The sequence below is a fragment of the Parasteatoda tepidariorum genome, chromosome 6 (genome assembly GCF_043381705.1).
Source record: "Parasteatoda tepidariorum isolate YZ-2023 chromosome 6, CAS_Ptep_4.0, whole genome shotgun sequence".
In the NCBI taxonomy this organism is placed as follows: domain Eukaryota; kingdom Metazoa; phylum Arthropoda; class Arachnida; order Araneae; family Theridiidae; genus Parasteatoda; species Parasteatoda tepidariorum.
Window position 1 is genome coordinate 54,516,007 of NC_092209.1, and position 12,388 is coordinate 54,528,394.

General features: G+C 26.6%; 1 protein-coding gene across 2 annotated transcripts in view; it reads left to right on the top strand.

The window, feature by feature from the left end:
- Positions 1–459: 459 nt before the first annotated feature.
- Positions 460–12,388, top strand: part of LOC107449984 (Dorsal root ganglia homeobox) — an 87,880-nt gene continuing 75,951 nt past the window's right edge. For both annotated transcript variants that reach the window (XM_016065680.3, XM_016065679.3), the window contains exon 1: positions 460–576. The gene's annotated coding sequence lies outside the window, so the exon portion shown is untranslated. The remainder of the gene's footprint in view (positions 577–12,388) is intronic.

The following is a 12,388-nucleotide window of genomic DNA, read 5'->3' on the forward strand; positions in this document are numbered from 1 at the left end:
ATTTCACTTCACTTCCGAATGGAATGACTTTTTTTTTCATTATCGTTTTCATTCTTATTATCCATTCTTTTAGCTCAGCGACGCAATTAGAAAGCCACTACGGTCGCCGCTAACTTCATGAAGATCGACGGGAGAAATATTTATCTCCGTTTTAGTGGACAGAGGTAATCAACAAAATGCCGTTTTCCAAATCGTCGTTTTCTAATTGGAGGAAAGAGCTCCTTAGTTTCTTTTCACACTTATTTGTTTTTATTTTGAACACTTCGTAACATCACTCGTTTATCTCCTCAAATCTGGGCCTCTAACGACTGCATTTAGAATGTTGTTAAGGGCATTCTGCCGCTAGGGAAACGCCTCTCGCATGCTTTTCACCAATAGGAGAATTTAAACTGAGTGATGTCATAAAATGGCCCCGCCTACTGAGAAGTTGGCGGCGGAGTCTTGCGGCTGGCAGGCTCCAGTATCATTGCTGTTTGTGAAGCGAAATAATCCAACGAAAAGTGATTCTTGAAGTGTTACTTGCATGAGGTAATTCTGGACGAATATAATTCATATCTCCAAAAGGCATATAGCAAAGTAAGCAATTATTTTTTCTATTCATCTTACTAAATGTGATTTTGTTCAGAATTGTTTCGGCTAAATTCGATGATTTTTAAAAATCGAACGTTGAGACAAAATTCTGCTTAAAAACTGTTTTATTTTGAAGTTTTTCAAACTTTCAATTTAAGTTTCAATTCTAATTTCATTTTTTAATTTCAACAATGATGAGTGTAAAATGCCTGGTTAATATCGTAAAAGGTTAAAATTCTAGTTGTAAACATAACTTTTTCAGTCTAATTGAAGTTTAAATTTAAATTAGACTAATAAGCACATAGAAAGTTAAAAATTTTTTTAAATTATCTAACTGATTATAATTTTAATTGGAAAGTTAATGCCTAACTCTATGATCTTTTTAAAACAATTATCGAATTAATACAATAAAAAATCATTGTTGCTTACTTAGTAAAACTGTTATGTGTAGTGCTTTTCACACTTTCAGTTCCATGAATTCTATTCTATTCTTACCTATGAATGAATTCTATTCAAAGTTAATTCTAAATTGGTTTAAAATTTTAATACGGTGATAGAAGTCTGAGTAATATCTAATAAAAGTCAAAATTTTGATTATAAAAAAGCATCCCATAAACTTTTTTGGAGTCTGCAAGCATAAATGACAATAAGTTTCATCAATAAGCATTTCCATGCTATACCAATAAGCTTTTTTTTTCTCATTGGTTTAAAACTTTTGTAAGTGTTAATTGATTATTGAAATTATACAAATATTTATTGTTTATGAAGTTTTTCTAAAATATTCTTTACTTAGAAATTCAATTTATTTCAAATTCGATTCAAAAATATATATCTTAGATGATATTTTCTTTCAATTGTCAACTCTTGTGAATAATTTATTCTGATTACTTTATTAAAAATAAATGTTAATTCTCGTGAAAATGTCTACGATTGATTCATTAATGCAATTAAATATTTTAACTATTGATCATTCATCAATATTATTTATTTATAGTTTAATTGTTTTTATTGGTAAGTATCACAGATATCTTATTTAAAGATGATTAAAAAATTTGTTTTGGAAAAAAAAATACTTTGATTCCAAAGTATACTCATAAAAATGTATCGAGGAAACTAAATTCATGTCAAGTCAAACAAGTATGTATTCAATAGGATATCAACAAGATAGTTAAATGACTCTTGAAGATTTTAAAAGAAAAATATTTTACTTGTGAAAAAAAAAAGAAAAAGAACTAAATAATTCACTATTAAAAGAATATAAAAATAGCAGAAGATAAAAGCATTACAGTGAATTATTATTTTTTTTATGTTTGTTATACACTATTGAAATAATAGAGAAACAACAGAATAAAAAACAAAGCTTAAACAGTGCAAGTTTATAAAATCAAAAATAAATAATATCTTATTACGGAAATCTTTCTAAAAATTTGAAGAACTCATTTTGAAATTTACGAAATTGTGCGTAATTTGAACGTTTTATGATCTCCATTTAAACTAAGATTTGTTTTAACTTGGCTGTAATTACTCTAATTAAATTTTTGAATTAGATTACTTCATTTGTATAATTTGTGGAAAATTTTGGTTTCCTTTTATATCAACTTCAGTGCTTCGTATGAATAAAATTAAAAATACTAATTTGAAATAGTTCTTAGGTTCAAACTAACTTGTCTTTACTTAAATATCATAAAAACATTATTGTCAACAAAAATTTACAAATAAAAGAAGAAAAAAAAACAAACAAACAAAAACGAATTTATAATTTGCAATAATAATAACTAAATTGAAAAATTGCAATTTACATTAATTAAATTAAGAAAATAAGAAAATGAATCTTGTTGGAGAAAATTAAACTAAGAGAATTAACCTAATCTTTTTAAGTTAAATGTTTACTTTAAAAAAAGTTCATATAATTATTTTATCTTTTACCTAAAATGACATGAGTACAATTGAATAATTAAAGAGATCAAATTTAATAAGATTTTAGCATCAAAAATTATAATATTTCCAAGTTAAGTTTTTTTTAACCCGTATGTGTCATTTAAATATTAAAGCTGGTAATTAAATAAGTAAAAATTATGATTAATAACAATATATTTGAAAATTAATAATTTATGTCGTATTTCTTTTATTTCAAATTAAGTTTTTGCGAAGTTAAAATTTTCTATCGATGCGAGGAAACAAAAAGGTAAAAAGAATATCCGATAACCATTAACAAATTATTTAAATTTATTGTAAGATACTAAAAGTCTAAAAGAGTAAACAAAGATACATCAAGATGGGGGGAAAAAAGTTAATTTGTTGACTGTCTTAGACCGGCAGTTCCCAATCTTTTTACTGCTACGGAACCCTAAATAATCGAGCATCTTTTTGTGGAACCTCAAATATATAAATGAAAATTTTGGCATGTGTGTACATACTTATCTGAGGAAGACTACCGATTATTTTGATAAATTTAGTGGAAATAATGAATTTTTTTCGATGGTTGTTTTACCAATAAAACTCTTAAAAGTAATAGATTTTATGTCAAACAACTAAAGTCGCAGGGTTGGAGTGGTATATAGTCTAGTTCTGAATTTGTTTTAAGTGTATACCTTTTCTGAAAATGAATAAAATAAGATGAATCCTAGATTTGAAAAGCTCTTAGAGACGTTGAGAATAGTTATCCGAGAAACATAATTCGTTATTCATAAATTTGGTCATTTTATTTTAAATTGAAAAATTCGACGACAAATACTGATGTAGTTTTTTTAAATTTTTTTAAAATAAATTTTGCTGCTTCTTTTTTTTACTGGCATTTTACTTAAATAATTTTATAAGAATAATCATAATATCAAATGAATTATGATTTATTGTTTAATATATAAATGTAATAACAAGTTTCAAAAATCATAACACATTTAAAAAAAATTAAATTCTCGTAATCCTAGGGACCTTTCAGGGAACGTAACCTCTTGGTTCACCATTTAGGGACCGCTGTTTTATAATGCGCTAGAATAAGTAGTGGGAAAATTGTTAGGAGTATTGTTAGCTTTTCCACTAGTGAAGTATACTTGCAGCAAAAACTCATTTACAGATTTTCTACAGTAGAGGAGCTAAACAGCTGGATTATTTGCTTATAGCTTGTTCATTCTCAAATTTTGTTCATTTTCAATTTGTTCATTTTACTTAAAATATGATAACTTCATACAAAAGTTGTTAATTTACATATTTCTTGTTCTGAAAAAAATAACTGCTTGAGTTATGTTCTAAAGTTTTTGATATCGTAATTGATAGTATTTTTTTTAAGGAAATTTAATTTCAAAAGAGCTAAGAAGTAGAAATTGTTTTTCAACTTTTGGCGATTAACTAGTAAAACAGAAGTCTAAAAGTGAAGATTCGTTAGTCAAATAAACGTGCAAAAATATAGGAGATTTTTTAAAGGAATGCTGACTTTTTAACTTTTTAATTTTCATTTGCAGATTAAATACATTTACGGATTTTCAATAATTACAGTAAAGTAACATTACAATAACATTTTACTTGGATTTCTTTTCAATGAATAAATTGATTTTCTTTTTAAAAATTGTAATATTTTATTCATATTTTCGAATGAAATAAATTTTTCTGGTTCTAAAAATATAGTATATAATCTTGAAAGTTTTAAAATCATATTGCTTGCAGTTCATTGTCTTTTTCTTTTTAACACGGAAAATATTTACCACGAATTTTCTAAACAGGTATATTTGTTGGAGATTTATAAGACCAAATTTAAATAAAATGTAAAGTTTAAGATTTATTTTAATTTTTCTTAATATTTTAAATTTTTTTAGGAATTAGTAAATGAATATTCTGCAAATAAAGAAATTAAGAAAAAAACCGATTAAAATCTTAATAAATTATGATGGAAATATTTTTTTATGAACTAGCAAACATTACTTATAACAAAAATTATTTACATAATTAAATACCTTTTTTTAATAAATATGCAAGCAAAACTGTATGGGTCATCTCAATTCTTGTATTTTCTACTCTCCTTTGCTTGTGAATAGCTTTCAACATGGACTGCTGCTAATTTTTTTTAAATCGCAAATTTCTTGAAGGATATATAAAGCGAAACAGTTGATGAGTTGTTGTACGGAAGAGTTCAGTTATGATTTTTTAACTTATTTTGGCTACCGATTACTAAAACTACTATGAACTCATTTATTGGTATTCAAAGCGAGAATTGTCAACCCTAAATGGATGTTCCAGCAAAAGAATACAATTACGCTGCCAAATCTTTAATGTAGCGGTTTTTTTGGATAATAAGGCAAATGGCATGAATGACCTACCCTTTCTCATGACCTTAATCCCCATGAAAACGTAAAGGGTTATCCTCAGTAAGATTGTATATACAAAAAAAAAAAAAAAAAAAAAAAAAAAAAAAAAAAAAAAAGCAGTTTTAGTCTCTGGTGAATTTAAAGACTGCCATCATTGAAACTTGACACAATGTAATGTCATTATTATCTTAGAATTGACAAACGGTATAAAAGATCACATATTTAATGTCATGTAAAAATATTACGGATATTTTGACTGTAATCAGAATAGGCTTTATTTCAATGAGACTCTTTTCTTCTTCTTTTTATTTATTCGACATTTTTTCTTCCAGTCCAGGTATAGCGGGAAGTGAGTAACTCCTTGTGAATACGTGTTTAGTTTTAAACTTTCATAATATATTTGTTTGATTTGTATAGAGGTTTTCCTTGAATCCAGTTATGGCTAAAAATCAAAACGGCTTTATTTAATTGGGATACACTGCAGATGTGATAGAATTTATATTGGATATTTTGATCATAAGTTTAAGTTATCATATTAAAATAATACATACTATTAAAAATAATTAATTATTTGAAGTCCATTAATTTAAAATTAATTTCAAATAGTAATGCAAAAACATATTATAATTTAAAATATAATAAAAATAGATATTTTGTGTATGTATATCAGAATTACTTGAAGTGAATATTGTCGTGTAATTGAAAAAACAAAGTAAGTGCCTCATAATAGATTTCGAAAAAAGTATTCTTTCTATCAACGATTTCTTTCTATTGGTAAGGCTATGGACGGTAAAATAGAATTTCAAAGAACTGATAAAACTGATTAATTATGAGAATGATTTACTTTTGAAAAAAAATCTTTTGCTATAAGTAGCTTGCCATACAAAAATGCAAAATATATAAAAATATAAATTTTTAATTTATTTTGATTACGAAGATTTTTCTATTGCACTGCAGAATGCTTTTATTTTAAAGGGTTTCGTTTTTAAGGTGTTAGAGTATTAAAGAGAAAATTCATGGCAAAATTTGCAAAATTTTTACTGTCGATGAATATTATAATGTCTGACTTAATTGTTTGTTGACATCATATTCCTTATTTGTTTTGTTTAATTCTGTTATTCGTTTGAAAAATAGGGCTTTGTTTAATAACCTATTTATTAATATTCAACATAAATTTTTTAAATGAAAATTAATGAATTTTATGTTATTTTAAACAAATGATTTTTTTATATAGTTAATTTATTTGTGTAACTTAGATAAGTTATAGCTTTTGCATGCATTCGGTTTCATTTGCTTTTAAAAAAAGCAGGGCTTAGAATTAGTTGTTTTTTTCAGTACAATAAAACTTCCCATATCCAAGTCAGGGTCACCGAAAAACTAAATTTTTGGATAGTAAAAAACTTTTAATCGATTTAAATTCTACAATTGCAAATAATAATCTTTCTGTGTGTTCTTCAGTTTGAAATTATCATTTAACTGATCAATTTTTTTAATATCCCATAATAGAAGGAATAACAATTTTTACAATTTTAAATTCAATTTGCAAAGAATTAGCAAAATATTCGTCCAAATTCGTCCAAAAATTTAAGGTTTTTCAAAGGTTTTGATTACCTTACAGGACTTCACACCCTGATTTTGATCCAATTTTCAAACTAAGAAATCTGAAAAAGTTTGCATTAACGCTAAAAAGATAAGTTAACTGTAAGCTAACGGAAACTTACGAGCTTTCAAACATGATTACCCGCTCCCAGTTTAAAAAATTAAGAAATTAAATTAAATATTATCACGTAACTCTTCCATTCCATTATCAAGTTCTTTCTTTTCATTTTCATATTTACAATGAATAGAAAAGGTAGGAAACTGAGAAATTCTCACAAGAAAATTTGTTATTTAAAAGAAGTAGTTAAAAATTAATGTAGTTTACTTTTGAGCAAATTCTAGCATAATATAACAATTCTTCAAAGCTTACTTAATTTTCCTTACATAACATGTATAATTAATATTGATTCCATAATGAAATCGAGCATTTTCATAATGGAAATCAGTATGTTTTTTTACCAAACCCTTCATGAAGAAAAAACATAAAGTAAAATTACCGTACTATATGGTAATGACATTTCCGGTAAAAAAACAAACAAACGATAACATGATTCTGGTTAATAAAACCAAAACAAACCATTTTTAATTCATTCATTTGATAATTTTTCCATTCGTCAGGCAACCGTCTACCAGAAATTCTGGCTTTCAGAATTAAGGGTCATCATAAAAATACAAAACCTGTATATAGTTAAAAATGCCAAACTGAGTAGTAAACTTAACCGAATAAATGGATTTTATGTCACGCTCTAGGATATCATAATAGAAATACTAAATTTTACCACATTTGTCAAAGTTTGTCACATAGTGTAGAAACATATTTTATTATTAATTTTACCTAAATCCTCAAAGTGCTTAGTTTAAAATTACCCAGGTTTTTGCTGTTTACATAGAGCCAGAAAAAAAGTAAATTTTACCATATTCCGACTGTTTTGACCATGCTTTTTTTTTTTTTTTTTTTCTGTGTAAAACAGCTATTACAGTTTTTAGAGTTCAGTAACACAAATATTTATAATAACAGTAAGGTAAGATACTCATAAAAGTCGGTAAAATTGTTTTTGCGAGACAATATAGAGTAAGAATCATTAATATGGGATGTTTATGAATTGGGGGGACCGTAAAGTAATGTCGTTTCGGTGAATTTGATAATTGTTATCAAGATTTTATTTTTAATCAATAATGTATTCACCCTCGTTAGCAACAATCTTTCAGTGTAAGATAGAAAATGAATTTAAATAGATCGAAAAAATAAAAAAATTAGTTTTTAAGACTGGCGAATATTGAATGCACCGAAACGACATTACTTTCCGGTCTCCCTAATACACTAATTTTTAAACTAAAATTACTTCGCAAGTCAGACAGCGTGTTTTACAGAGGGAATTTTAAGATTAATTCGAACTAGGTGTAACAGAACTGAATCGGATTGAAATTATGCTGTATAAAATTATTTAATACGGTTTACAGAGATTCAAAATCTAGAATATTATCATTCTTATTACTCAACTAAAACCACACATACACATTTTAAGGGCAAATTTTTGTTTCAGTAAATGTATAGCGGCATTGAAGTCAACTACCATCTCTCGACAACATGTTTTGAAATGTAAACAATCTACAGACGATATTCAAAGTGTGCTAATATTGGTTTTTTTCGGAATCAAAAATATTTAACGTGTGGTATAAGAGTTTTATATTTATTTATACCCGTTTAATTGTATATAAAAGCTCGATTTGGTATTTACCTGAGGTATTCTTTCACACAATTTCTTCGGTTCTTCAACATCAAATTTGGAAGGATAGTACGTCATAGTTTTTTAAATTGCACTGTAATAATATTAAAATGAACGTCATCAGAAAATTGAGAAAAATAATTGATAAAACAATAGCCATCGGTACATTTTATTTACATAATATTTAAATTAAAGTTTACATGGCACCAAGTTAAAAGTATTGAACTTAAAAATTGCAAATTTTTTAAAAGGGAAAAAAATGACAAAGTGTTAAAAATTATGAGTAATTAATATACAAATATCATGTTTATAAGATTTAAAAAATTATTTTCTAATACATGTAGTTTTTTTTTTTAGAAATTTACAATGATATCGCAATAGTTTTTGGGGAAAAAGCTTATGAGTGCTGTAATATTTAAGAAAAAAAAATTAACAAAATTTTTTAAGCCTTTGTTTTTCTCGAGAATTTTTCCTTTGGTAGGAGGATTACGTGAGAAGTTGTTTTCGAATTTTATTCAACTTGCAGCAAGTTTTCTCAATCCAAAAATTATTTTGAAATATTGTATTTTTATTCAAATTTTTGTTTTGAAGGAAAATACTATGTTTCAAGAATTAGTTCGATAATAATAGTTTATAAATTTTGAGAAAAAATTTAATTACTTTTCTTTTGAGTTGTAAGAATATTATGATTGTTTTTTAAAGTTAAATGGAGAGTAAAAGATGTTTGAAATTATTTTTGTAAATTACTTAATTTTTTTTTAATATCTCGATTGAAAATATATATTATAAGTTTGTTAAGGTTACACTTCTTGATGGTAAAATAAAGTAAATTTAGGTGCATATTTTGATGATAATACTTGTACTAAATTTTATGATTTTAACAAATTACAAACGATTTATAATTTTTTATCTGAATATTGCTTGTCATACACAAACGAAATTTTTTAGATTAGAGTATTCGCGATCGCAACGAACTATAGGGGGCGTTGTTGTATGAGACGCTTACCTGCAAATTTTGTCAAGATTATATTACACATCATTATTTTAATTTCAAGATTAATGAACAAAGCCTAAATTAATTTAAATTTGATTAAAAATTTAAAATACTAAAGTTTATTAAAAGATGACAAATGATTTTTATGGAAAATTGCCTTTACGTTCGTTCTTTTTTAATTGCGATTTTTTGAATTCTTCGTGTTCAAAAACTTTTTAATCGATACAATTTTATTGGAACCAAGGCTCGAAGAAACTCAGAAATTTTACCCGTCCCCGATGACGGCTTGTTCAACAATGTACCCTCCTCCTTTGAAACTAACCCGTAGCTTCGAAATAAATAAAAATATAATTTTCTCTTATTTATTGAAAACATTTATATAAATTGCACAATGAATTAGTAGTTACTAGGATTGCAAGTACTAGGATTATATTATACAGTAATAAAGGAAATACTAGGTTACTAATAGTAACCTAGTATTTCTTTTATGAAATAGCTTATTTCTTTTATGAAATAATTTAAATGACAAAGGTCAAGTTATCTGGAAAGTCAATTTATCCGAGGGTACTGCGTTTCTTAAATGAATCAAATATGACGTTTGCCAGTTCCACAATCGAGCCAATGATTTACAGAGGTTTCTGCACAGAAATCTGAAAGGGGTTTTCCATTTATGTTTTTGTTCATAATTGCGTTTAACGCTTCTTGTTTAAGACCATTGCACAATGTGTTTTTTTGTAAGTTCATTGCTTAAAAGCCCCTTCAACCACTGCAGTACTCCCAGACAGAGAAAACATCAATTCTAATAACAAAAATTGAAAAAGTATCACGAACATTAACGGGAAAATGGCCGTCAGCGCGGACGTCGGATTCGAGAAATTCGTTTTCCGCGGGGAATTTTTGATCGCCGAGAATGGGCGGACGGGCGGTTTTTAGAGCCCTGATTAGATCAATTTCTAAGAAATTGCGGTTAAATCAATCTTTATATAGTTTAATGTCTTATTCTTATTGATATTCCAAAAAAATATTGAAGTAAGTTTTGAGAAATTGGCTATGTGTACAGAGAAAAAAAAATCTTTTTCGATTTTGATTTGTACCTTTTAGCAATATTCCAATCAATAATCAATCAACATTGTAAGCAATTTTTGAGAAATCAGCTTATATGCTGTGAAAAAAATTCCATATGAATTTTGATGATGCATTTTTATTGACATTGCAACCATAAGTCTGACTGAACTTGATTGTCAGAAATGAATAATTTTTGATACTGCGCAATGCTATTCGCGATCGCAACGAACTATAGGGGGCGTTGTTGTATGAGACGCTTACCTGCGATTTCCATATGAACCGTCATTCAGTTACTCTGGAGACGTCGTTAATGTAGCGTGTAGCATTGCAACGTTCCTTCTTTAATGTGGCTTATTAAATTTAAAAAAGAAAAATGCTTGATCTNATACACACATCTGTAACAGTATCCGAAATCGGAAGTCATCAGTTGCAAGTTTGTTGATAATAGAAATTAAAGAATTTTGAGGAATTTTTCTTCAAATGTTTGGCGTGTTCTGTTCCTGAAAGATTTACTAATATTTTGGAGATTTTTTTCAAGTTCTTCGGCCTTTTCCTTTGTTTCTTATTTGCTGCTAAAAAATGGCGTCTGATTCAGTCAATGACTTTGATGGAACTAAATGAAAACGTGATAAATTAATGTCCGATATTTACAGGCTCCCGCTAGACGGCGTACTCGAGCGTTGCGATCGCGAATTATAATAAATTAAAAAAATATTCCTTTTGTTAACCATCCATGCTTTGTTTTTATTGAAATTTCAATTTTAAATAAAGAGATTTACATAAGCAGCATGCAAGGGAAGTAGTTTTAACATTTTCTTTTGAAATAGAAAATGAGAGCTCAAAGTTTGACTACTAACTTAACAGTAGAAAGCGATGGGACTATTTTATAAACCAATAGATCCTATATACATTTTAAAAATTCCGAATCAAAATCAATAAAAATGTCATGGTAGCCTGACTGCATCATTCGTAAAATTAATTTTTACTGTAAAATATTATACCGTAATTTTTACAGTAATATTAATTTAATTACAGTGGTTTTAGAGTAAATATTACTGTAAAAATTACGCTACTTAAGATTTTTCGTTCCGTAAAATTTACGATAAAATGGAATTTTATAGTAAAACGTAATAGCATCCTGAAAGTCAATACTTCTAACCGTAATTTGTTCTGGAATGTTTTACAGCACACCAAATATTTAATAGTCATTTTTTAGAAAAGAATTTCATTAATTATCTGATTTAAGATATTTTTTATTCTATGGTACTTAAACAATTTTAGATTTGCCCGTGAGTGACTTTCTGGATTTATTATTAATACATAATCAATCGAAACTGAAAATTTGAAACAAATATTTTAAATTTTAGCATTCAATCCATGTCCAATAGACAAATTAGATTCTTCTATAATGTCTGAAATACAAAAAAAAAAAAAAAAAAAAAAAAAAAAAAAAAAAAAAAAAAAANAAAAAAAAAAAAAAAAAAAAAATATCGTTTGCTAGCACTATTTCGTTACGTGCAAGCACAATAGAAACAAAATGTTACTATAGAGTATTTTATCTTACATTTTCAATTCTAAGCTTACGTTTTAGGTTTTATAATTTGAATTTTTCAGCAAAATGTTTTTATTTTACTTTAGAGCAACGTTTTCTAACCTTGAGACAAATTCTCAAGGTCTTGAATGCTCATTTCGAATAAACTTTTTCAATATTTGTTTAAATCTCTCGTAGAATTTCAATAAAGAGACATTTCTTTATTTTTTATACCAAAGAAAATACTAGTCCATATTCTACTATGGAAAAATTTTGAAGTAGATTTTATTGTTTTCCTGTTTCTGTGAAAAGTCTTCGAGTGTTTATTTTAAAATAGTGTTTAATATGCTCTAGATAATTCTTTATTAGTTAAAGCCGAAAATATCTTTATTCCTTAACTGCTATAATACTGGTTTTTATAACAGGAATGTATAAACTTTAGATTTCAGATGTCTAAGAGAAATAAGAAGTTTGCAAACTAATGTTACGAAATTACACCAAAAATACTTTTAAATTTTTTAAGTAATATAATTACGTTCATGAAATTGAGGGAAAACACATTCTGAAGGCAAATGATTTTATAAGTTACGAAATTTTAGAATCA